The sequence below is a fragment of the Semicossyphus pulcher genome, unplaced genomic scaffold (genome assembly GCF_022749685.1).
Source record: "Semicossyphus pulcher isolate SPU_LCO1_2020_fin unplaced genomic scaffold, fSemPul1.0.p SCAF_8, whole genome shotgun sequence".
Lineage (NCBI taxonomy): Eukaryota > Metazoa > Chordata > Actinopteri > Labriformes > Labridae > Semicossyphus > Semicossyphus pulcher.
Genome location: NW_027211759.1, coordinates 27,601,724 through 27,613,253, shown reverse-complemented (window position 1 = coordinate 27,613,253; position 11,530 = coordinate 27,601,724).

The following is an 11,530-nucleotide window of genomic DNA, read 5'->3' as shown; positions in this document are numbered from 1 at the left end:
AAAACTGCAGAGATTCATTGATAGCACATCCCAATCCTTTTCTGGCTTTTGGTCCACGTGTGTGCAGAACATATCTGGGCCCAGTCGCACAGCTATTTGTGCTGCTGCTGCCATGTTTGGTCATCTTAGCCTTGATGTGAGCCTCCCGTGCCAAAAGTCCGCCTGCACACCCTGAGATCACCTTGGGCAGCTGTGTGCCTGTTCAGCCGGGGCCTCGTAGCCACGGCGATGTGACTTTGACTGACAGTCGGCCTGACAACTCCATTCATGCGCCACCTGCTAGCTGTCAATCAGGGCGGCCATCCTGGGGCTATTGACGGAGCTGTCAGCCCGTGTGAGATGTGTCTGTCAAAGCCCACCCACTCTGCCACTCCGTCTCCTGCCTGGGCAGTCTGACACTCGTTTACTGTCCCCCTGCCACCCTCTCCTCTCCTTCCCTTCCATCTCTTTCTTCCTCTCTCCGTCTGTCTGTCTCCTGTCTGTTTTCCCTCAGAGACACGGCAGCCCCTTAATCCCAGATCCAATCACAGATTCTTTGGGCACACATTTGTCATCCTCCAACCCCCTGGTTTTTGTGATGGAGTGCTTCACAAACACAGGTGACTCCGGCCTGATATACATGTGGTTTTTATCGCCGCGCCCCGTGTTTGTGTGTGCGCCGTCAGCGCTAAAATGTCACCAATCCGTTCCCTCCTCTCTTTCCCCCTCAAGTTTCCTCCTCTTCCTCCTCTGCTCACTCACCCTTCATCTCTGTACCTGACAGGTGACACGGTCTGGGCCTGCAGCTGGCTGGCTAATCGGAGGCCTGTCATACCTGTCAATAATATTTCAGAGCCATGCCAGGCCAGATCAGGCCGGATCAGGCCGGAGCAGACCATCCCGTGACTCGACCAAGGTCAGGGCTCAGAGTGATGAAGAAAGGAGGAAGAAAAGCTGAGAAAAAGCTGCATTTTAGTGGAAATTCTGTCACTTGTACCCCTCCAACAGCCCTCTGGATATGGATCATCCCTCAGGCCTCATCCTGTCAAACCTCCTAATTAAGCTCGGTTTCCCTTAAAGCAGGGCCCTTTAATTAATGCCGGGAAGTTTGTTAATTACTACTAATGGTGATGAATGTTTTAGTTAACGTCTCACCAACACAGTCAATGTCATACTTTGGCTTTTTGCTGCTTTGCGAGGGCTCATCTTTCTGCTCTGTCTGTTTGAACCCGTCCCGGTGTTGTCTGACGTTTGAACTCGTCGTGTCATCGCTCGACCTTAAAAGGCAGCTTGCATGTTATCCAGCACCATCGTGCATTCACGGCCTGATTGGCTCGACAGACGAGCAAAATACACATAAGCCAAATTCATGTGTTTTATCCAGCTTAGCTTTGTCTGACCTTGACCTTCTGCATGAATGACATCCTGTTTACCTGCAGGAAATCAATCCTCGTTCTCTGACACCTAAAAATAACCCTCCTCTGGAGAAAAGGCAGACATGAGGAGGTTTATTTAACCACCTCAGACTGAAATACGTCATTTTTAATTGAAGTTAAGAGAAATTGAACTATTAAAACATGCTAATTGGCTGTAAACGATCTTTTTCTTTTCCTGCCATCGTGAAAATTCCCACTGCGATCTTTTCTCGCTCTTGTTTTCCTCGTCCTCATGCTGGTGCCTTCATCATTACCCTCCTCACCATCCTCTCTGCTTACAGGTGCTTATCTGCAGACCATGTTTGAGGTCTCTCTCTCAGCCTCGGCGAGAGAGGCGGGCCATGTTCGGCTAATCAGCCTGAATAAGTAAAGGAAACAGTTTGACAGGCCAGGTAATGAGAAGTAATGAATCACTAATCACAGTCTCTTACAACCCTCGGAGCACAGATGAAAAATTAAAGGTAATTAGCTTGCACAGTTGTGAAAACAATATTTAAGAGTGTTGGCATCACATGGCACGACTTAACAGATTTTCTCCGCCGACAACATACATCAACACGGCGCTGAAGTCCTAATATCAAGCTGTTATTGGAAAAGCTTTCTCGATGTAATTTTAGTGACTGATCTGATCAGGGTATACAAGTCTGCCTCTTTTTTCTCTCGCAGGCAATCTCGCCAGAACGCAGGCATGAAAAATGTTTCACTTAGATTTTCCCTGAGGATTTCTCGACTGAGGGAAAGAAGGAACATGCCAGCAACATGCTTCTGAGACTGAGCTCTGGCTGTGTGTGAGATAATATCCAATCTCTGCATCACACACACACACACACACACACACACACACACACACACACACACACACACACACACATAGAGAGTGTAAGGTAAGTCAGAGACATGTGGTCAGAGGTGCGAACCCTCTGCAGCTCTCTCCGTGGCTCCTGCGCCTGACAGCAGAGTGAGGGCTGCTTTGACAGAGCCCGTGTTTGACAAGTCTGCGTGAGACTCAAAGTACAGGATCCAGACATGGGCTGTCAGTCAAAGCCGGCACATCTCCCAGCTGAGACGTGCCAGTTTAGTCACAGTTACAAAGGAACTAATATGCGTTAACTGGAGCAAGGCACACATATGGGCCTGGTAGAGCCCCGTGTCCCGAGGCTGGGATTGAACGGATGCCAAAGAACATAAGCTCAAGATATAAAAAGAATTACAAGGGGACAAATAAAACATGGGGATTATGTCAGTGTGAGAAATGGAGGCGTTCTAATTCTGCATGTGCGCCGGCTCGCCTCTCCTGTTTCAGCATCCTGGGCCTGTGGGGGGCAGCCCTGCAGTCCTGCACCTGTGCTCCAGGATCCAGGAGCTTTAGAGGCAGACAGGAGAGGAGGCTGTTACACTGTACGTGTCAGGGAGGAGGAGGAGGAAAGTGGGGCAGGACAGACTGATTGGGGGTGCTGGAGACAGAAATCAGGCCCCAGAATGCTGTATCTGCCAAATCAGAAGCCAGCACCGATGTTTTGAGCTTAAGGCGCACACCTAGGAGAGACCCCCCCCCCCCCTCATATCGTACAATACACATGTTCGCTTAAATACCAGCGACAGGAAGTAACTAGATCCAGCCCACAGCTACTCCCCTGCTCAGCCGCTCGTGTCGTGTTATCGCCCAAAGTTCATTTGAGCTCGGAGCCTCCTCTCTCTCTCTCTCTCTCTCTCTCTCTCCTTTCTGCTGAAAAAGACCTGTCTCGCATAACAAACAATTGCACCAAACTCCATTAAAATCACTTCATGGGGATGTGATAGTGCCTCAAGTTAAAGGCTGTAATTGAAAAGCATTTGACAAACCACGCACTGCAAAGCGACAATGGACAAGCTGTGATTCTCACTTGAGTTATTCAGTGGAAATGATTATCATCATTTTATTCTGTGCCCGACACAACGTGCTGGAATAGTACGTCTCCTAAACACTGATTCTGAGTATGTTCACGCTAACGATCTTCAGATGGATGGACACAAACATAATGACTTTCTTTTCCCCACATGAGTCAGAATATAATGTGGCCACTGGAACCTCAGCCCAGTTTCCTGATGAATTAAAGGAGCTGCTTTTGGATATTTCCTCCCTGATCTGATGACACCTACGCAAGGCTCCCTGAATGCCACTTTGACAACTTACTGTTCTGCACTGAAGCGCAGTGAAACCAGTCAAACCCTCAGAAGTGGAAAGCCTCGCTGGGAAGATGCTCCCGTCCATTGATTTGAAGTGACAGCCACATCCTTGACAAACACACCTGTCATTGTTCAAGTCACATCACATTTTCAGTTTCAGAGACAGAAGACAGCAGAGGTGTGCAGGTGTGTGTGTGTGTGTGTGTCTGCACATGTGAGCATGAGTGCCCACAGGAAAGTTTCTTCATCCTCTTTTCTTTTTGTTTTTCTCAGTGGACAGATATGCCCACTCTGCTCCAGCTGCTGTGCAGGAACGCAGCCAGATTCTCTCACTGGCGTCTTCAGACGATGTTTATGAAACAAGACATCTGGTGTATTTATTTCTAAATGCTCGTCAGAAATGGATTTAATGTGCCAGAACCTGCTGACCATTGCTCTGTGTGTCGCTGGGCTGGTCGGAGAATCTGCCTCTGTGTGCCTCTGCAGTGGTGTGGCAAGTTTTTAGTGGGGAGGGGCTGCTTATGGGGACGGAGGGAGGGGGAGGGTGATGAGCTGCTGCAATAATAAGCAGATTTTAATGATTTACTATAAATCAGCGTGCGAGGCCTCTGCTTGGGGAGACTGAGGGGGATGACAGCTCCTGACTCACACACCTCGCAAATGCCTTGCTGATGATGTGTGTGCGCTTCAGATCATCAATCACTGAGCACACTCACACACACACACACACACACACATCACACTTTTACAAAAACATGCTTTCACCACACGTACGCAGGTGCACACACACACACACATATGTGCAGCGGCGGCGGCGGCCACACACATGTTTCTTGTCTCTAATGTCTCCTCTGTGTGGCAGGGGACAAATCAATCACAGGTACAGAAGTTCAAGGGGGTAAGAGATTGTCTGGTCCGTTTTTCCCTATGCTATTGATCCCATTTTACTGGCATCATCGCCAAGCTGTCTCACAAACCCCGGGACGGCGATGGATTGAAAGTGGATGATTGAGAGAGGAGGTGGGGTGACATTCACTGTAATCTCAGCCCCCACCCACACCTCCACCTCCACCCCGCCCCTCTCCTAACACACTCATCCAATGACATTGAAAGTTAGCGTTGTAGCAGGAGTTGTTTGGAGCAGATAGAATCAGGCCCATCAGCTTAAATCTCTCAGAGTGAAGGAAAGCCGCTTGGCACACATTATAAGTGTTTTTTTGTTTTCCTGTCTCTCAGCATTCCTCCTCCTGCCGTCACCGGGAGTCTGAAGGTGTTGTGCCGTCTCCTGCTCCCTGAATTTGACGAAGAAGACGTTGGAGAGAACACGTCCTCCTGACAGCACACATCAGCGTGTGTGGGAGACGAGAAAAGAGTGACACAGAGTATTTCTCAAAAATCTCAAAATGAGGCTCAAGTGGAAAATGACGCAAGCTCGATTTCCTCATAAGCATTAAAAATGCTTCTTTGTCTCTTGTGTATAAAGAAAAGAACGTGATGCATGATGGAGGGCCGCTGGTTTATGAGGGATCACAAAATAAACATGAATTTCCAAAGAAGTCTTTGAAAGTTTATGACGCTGTTTTCCTGTGAAGAGCTGATCTCATCACGTCTGAACATGAGTAACATGATTATCAATCACCTAAAATAAACAAAACACACTTCAACACTTCACTTTTGCTTCTGGAAAATGTTCCCAAAAAACATCCTTACACATAAGTCTGTCACTTCTAAAGGAGCTGTTTGCTTCTGCTTCATCAGAGAGTTAATGTAGTGTTTAAAGATTAAAATAAACCTAACACATATCATTCAGCAGGAAGTTTAACAATGTTTCCCATAATGCCAATCTAGCTCAAATTATTTACCTTCAGTGTTACAAAGCAGACTGATGAAGCTCACATCAGTCAGTGCATTATTGGTATCGGTATATCACCGTCAGGCTGTTTATCACATTATATCTACATTATGATGATGCACAAGTTTAATTACAGATGGATGGATGCTTCATTCGTCTCTCCTGCTGCTGACGTCTTGATTAAAAACGTTTAAAGGATTATCTATGAGGCTCCGATTTGTGTCCTTGTGTTTGTCTTTTCAACTTTCATCCACTCGCCTGATTTATTCCCCCCGTCTATAAATAAGTAGACAGGCTGCATGTGATGGATCGGTCTGTTGACATTGTACCAACTGCAGGTAAACAATTACTATTCATGCTTCATCGTCGCTGAATCTATAGCAGGATACTTCCACTTAGCCGGGGGCAAAAGGTTAGCGTCAAGCTATTGTTCCGCATCTGGTCAAATGTCATTCACTCATAATTTCCTGCAATAAGAGAAAAACACAAGTTTCAGTAGGTGTAGAGGACGCAGCTGAGCGTTCCAGAGGAGTCTCAGCAGCAGGCCCGAGCCACATCGATGCAGCGTATGAGTGTGTGTGTGAGACTGAGGAGTATCCTTTTACGTCGTGAAACACATACGCGTTACGACCACATCCAGCCCCTCTCACACGTCATTCATTGTTTATTCAGAACCCAGTGTTGCTCCAACCCTCGGCCCCCGTGGGCTGGATCAGTCTGCGGCCATGATGCTGATACGAGCAGTGAGTCACGGGGAGAAGAAAGAGGGGGTTAATGTGTGTGTGTGTGTTGTATGTAGTAGGCCTACATCTGTCACAGTGTGATTACAGTGCTCGGAGTTTATGAAACAGCCTCTGTATCAACAATTATTCACGTCCCTCAGGCCACAGAGTGAAAGGCCTTTTTCAGACGCCACTGTGGAGAAGAGGATTAGACAGAGTACGATGAAGACGTGTGGCAGAGGCAGCACGTCGTAGGCTCCTGCATTCAGACGTTATTCACAGTCTTTTCTCTACAACATGATTTGTTTGCTCATTCAGATTTAACTCCATTTCTATTGTTGTCTTTTGTGTAGCTGCGTAAATCCAAGTGAAACACTGTTTTTCAAAGCAGAAGAGAAGCCAATGAATGACAGAGACGTCACGAGACAGCGATCACGACCATATATGGTCATAAAGGGTCACTGTCTGTTGTGGGTGATTTACAGGAAGACCACCGACAGTTCATCGTCCTGAAAGCAACACTCTGTTTATCACAACCTTTGACTTATCTTTTATAGTTCTGTTGATTGTTTCTATGACATGGCTGAGATCTGTGAGCACTCTGACAGTAACGTCAGAAAGAACAAAAAACTAGACGGATCGCGAACAAGCTAACTGTTTAACCAGATTATGAATCATTGATTATTTACATTTAAAAATCCTTCATTGCACGACCACGATCACGTTCAAAGTCTAACCCAGAAATCAGTCTGTAAACTGGAACACAGGATTGTTTTCTTTAACATCTTTACGATTGTTCGTCTTGTTTTTCGCCCCTATGGACGACTTTATAGTGACATCATGATGTAAGCATTTAAAGTGACAGTACATCAACGTTATAAGATTCAGATCTTTGCCTTCAGTAAAATTAGCTGTACACTGTCAAAATACTCGGTTATAAGTTAAAGGTAAAACTATTGTGAAATTAATATCTATGTGTTATTGTGTTTTGTTTAACCTGATCACTGCCGTTTGATCAAACTCTAGTCTCTACATTACACTGTAGTTTCATATATAATCAATCAAATATGGCAGATTTAGGTCATGTTTTTATATAAACCTGAATCTATAATGTAAACATTAACTTTAACTGTTGGATAAATAAAGGTACATAAAAACTAAACGTACATACTGTAGTAAATAACAGAAAAGTACTGAAGTTTATGTACTTAGTACAGAAGCCCTGAGGGGACATGCACCCATACATTTTATTTACTCCGACAGAGCTGCACCACCGTAACCTCAGATGATCTTAACTCGTCAGATTTCTAAAAGCACCAAACAAACATAGAACAGGCGTAACTGACCTCATCAGTGTGGGCGATGGCAGCATGTCCTGCTCTGTAACATCACAGTGAGCAGTCTGCTGGTCTGTTTTCTACACCGACAGAGAATGATCATGTTATCACGAGAAAACCAGCTTTGATATCTCGAGATAACGAGACAAATAAGTCGAGATCTCAAGAACAGAAATGACTCATCAAATACACGGATGCATGTCCGCTCAGGGCTTCCATATCTTTTGAGTACAATATAATTATAACCAATAGGAATGTTTAAATTGAACAAAAAGAAAAACACCTCATTATTTAAAACAAAGCATCCTGGATAGAATTTCAGCTTTAATGTTATAATGTTCTCACCTCCTACATGAACTCTACAGACTCTAAGTTTTCCCTTTAACGCTGAGCTGAATAAATCTGCACTCAGGCCCAGGATGAGCTGAAACACAGCTAACGGCTCACATGAGAGCGAAGCATCGACGCGGTTCAGGCAGGTGTTTACGTGCAGACACGCTAACACACAGTGACAGCAGCAGGATGCTGTTTGGACTCAGCTGTGATGGAGGGACAAGCTGCGGCCCGTGGTTCATCTGCTGAGACATTACTGGGACACTTCAGAGTGAGGAGGCGTGATGCCGTGTCACCTGACACTGGGCTGCTGTGACAGGCTGCAGCACCTTCACTGAAGACCCCGTGTACACACACCATCAGCTTCTCTTACTCATGTAGGGAGTGTCTCTGTGACGCTGTGTGTCTCTGTGTTATTGAGTCTTCATAGAGCATATCAGAGGCTGTTAAAACACTCCAAGAGATGATCACATTAAAGCGAAAAATAAGGCTCTAATTTGTTTAACTCATGAGGAACAGACAAAATCAGAAACAACATTATTCAGTATAAATTATCTATGTGATTCACAGTAGGTCTTTCCAAACTCTGTGGTGTTTATTTTAAACTTAGATTGAGTAATATTGTCACTTCCTGTTGTCATTTTCTACCTCTGTGCGCTCTATTGCAAATAAATGAAAGTTAGAGGAAAAGGTGACGTCAGACTTCCTGCTCTGAAAGAGAAAGCTTCATTTTATGATTTATATTTGTCTGTCAATATATTACAGCACTAACCTTGTTGCACCGAGTCTTGCACTCTGTAAAACTTGCCAATAGGCTACAATTAAAATTATATGTTGTACGGCTGAAGTATGTCTTATTTTTATCTTTAAGTATTTATTTATGTGAAGTGTGCATGATTTTATACCAGTGTTTATTTGCAATGTTTTATTGTGCTTTCTGTCTGTTAATGTGTGATTTTATCATCTTACTGCATGATTTTAAGATGAAATGAGTTGTGTGTTATTATGAGATGGTTTGAGTTTTTACCAAGCTGTTTACATCATGCCGGCAACGCCACAAAAACTCTGCAACGGTTCTTTTCAAAGGTTGTACTGACCTCTCCAACTGTTTTTCTTACAACCTTCTGGTTAACATTCACCATCTCCTCATCACATATGAATGAAGGTATTAAATGTATGTTCACATTAGACTGCTAAAATACCTTCATTTGCAAAAAGAACACCTGTAGTTAATACAATTTAGTATACTGCACAGCTCAAAGAGCACACCAACACCTTAGCTTAGCTTAGCACAGCTCAGCTCAGCTCAGCTTAGCTTAGCTAAGCATAAAGACTGGCAGAAAAAACATCCAACAGCACATCTTGTTTCTTGAATCTTGGAAATGGTGTAGGAATTTGTTCCTGGAGTCAAGCCAATCCAAAAAGTAGTCCACTTCACAACCCATGAATCTGTTTTATGACTTGTTTGAAAACTTGTTTCCACACAGAGCTATGTTAGTCAGCCATCTTCAGGCAGACAATAGCTGTGTCTCAATTCGGGGGCTGCATCCTTCCAAGGACGCGGCCTATGAAGGATGAGTCCTTCATCACCAAGTCGAACTGAAATGAGAGGGTCCGGTCTACGGAGGACTTCCTGTTTGTGTCACCAGCTGTTCCTGCTCTTACCCCTGGGTCACAAAACGCTGCTCCTATCACCTAGCAACAGATAGCTAGCAGGCTAACTAGCTAGCATAACTTATGTCACATAACGTAACCTATTATATTAGAGATAATTTGTTTCAAGGGCCCTTTCATTATTCTAACGCTTGTACCACTAGCTACTCGATTGAGTTGAAACCAAAACTTTCACATTTAAAGAGTATCCCTCAGCCACTTGAGAATCTGCCATCTTGTTTAAATTGGCGCGCAATGAACCTTGGGATATGTTGAGCCGCGAAGGATGCACCTGATGGATCCTTAGTGGCCCGGGAGAGGAGGACGCATTTGTTCGCTGAAGGAGCCTTCAAAATGGGACACTTCTGTTACCAGTCTTTGTGCTACGCTAACTAGCTTTGACTTTTCCAAATATTTCACAATTTCCTCATCTTAAGCTCAGACAGAGAGATACAAAATGTATTTCCTAAAATGTTGGATCGTCCCTTTAAAGAACAAAGATTAGTGTCATAGTGATTAACTGTTTAAACCCTCTCTCTTCCTCTCCGTACAGCCACAGTTAGAGAACCTGTTTGCTTGACTGTCAGGATAACATGACAGGTCAGAGAGAGGATTTGGTAGACAGCTGCTCATGTTGTAAATATTGATTGGACAGTAGTAGACTACAGGGAGAACATGTGAACTGTTACAGTGAGCTGTGAAGCCCTGTAAGTGCTGTGTTTGCCTTAAACATGAACCTGCGCCGGCCTGCAGTATGTATGGAGTTTGGTGCTTCCAGGTATTGTGCATCTGTTTCCTTTCTTCATGAAAGATGAATGACATGATTTACTGTATCTCTATTGTTACAGTCTGCGCGCTGATGACTTCTCTGCATGCTTTGGTGTGTCACAGTACAATGTGTGTATGGACACGTGTCTGTAAAGACAATAGGTTGTCCAGTGAGTCTCAGGAGGGATCAGTTTCATGCTCCCTCCTCTTCCTCCTCCTCTAACCCTCAGGAATGGAGGACATGTCTTGTGAGAACAAACCTTTAATTGTCTGTAAGGGAAGTGATGCGTTATATTACATCATCAGTCTCCCTGACGTCCCCTGGATGACCCCAGAATCAACGATTCGGCTAAATGGACCTTTTGTTGCTCACGTTTTAATCTTAACCTCCGTCATCAGACTAAATATGGACGTGAACCCCCCCCCCCGATATGTTTAAATCATTCCCTGTGTCTATCTAAGTGACATCACAGCTATCTGATCAGGATGGACTCAGGCTCCAGCAGCAGTCTCCTCCTCGGGGCCCGGTCGATAGAGAACATCCACCACCGGGGTCAGCCTTAAACTCTCCCTGCTCTGTCTCTATTGTTCCTGCTCTCTGCAGCAGCACCAGAGGGGAGAGCTGAAGAGGGACCGCAGCTGAGTGTCCATCCTGACTGAATTACCCTTCACCCCGTGAGGGTGCATGTTTGGGTCAGTTACTATCGACAGGCCTCTGCCAAGCTCTGGAGTCGCTGGAGGGAAGAAGGGACGTATTGTTGTCTTTTTTTGTGCAGCTATTATCGGGGTAAATGTTTCTGCAGTGAGACTAAACACAAAAAACTACAACTGAGAGCCAAAGAGAGTTAAGAGAGCATACAGATTCTCCAAACAAAATGTCTGCATTAGCCTACCCTCCGGTGGTGGGGGGGCACGTTCCTCCCAGTGACTGACAACTAAATAAGCTGTGGAATTACAAAGCTGTTTCTGCCTTTGTACATGTGGCCGTACACAAAGCTGGGCCCGTATTGGATAACTAATTAGGCAAAGAAAGTAAAGTGCGAAATCCTGTATCGCTGAAAGGTTTGAGAGGGGGGGCCGGCAATGCATTCTCAGACAAGCGGCTGTTTGGTGGACCTTATTGATTCTGAGGCAGAGGCAGAGATCAATGAAAAGAAACAGACTGAGACAAAGAGTGGCATTTAAGGGTGGAAAAAGCTGACATTTTCTCCATCACTGTCACAGCCGCGGCCATAAAGCAGCCGCAAATATTAAAACATTTCTCATCCGCGCGGGAGTATTGGC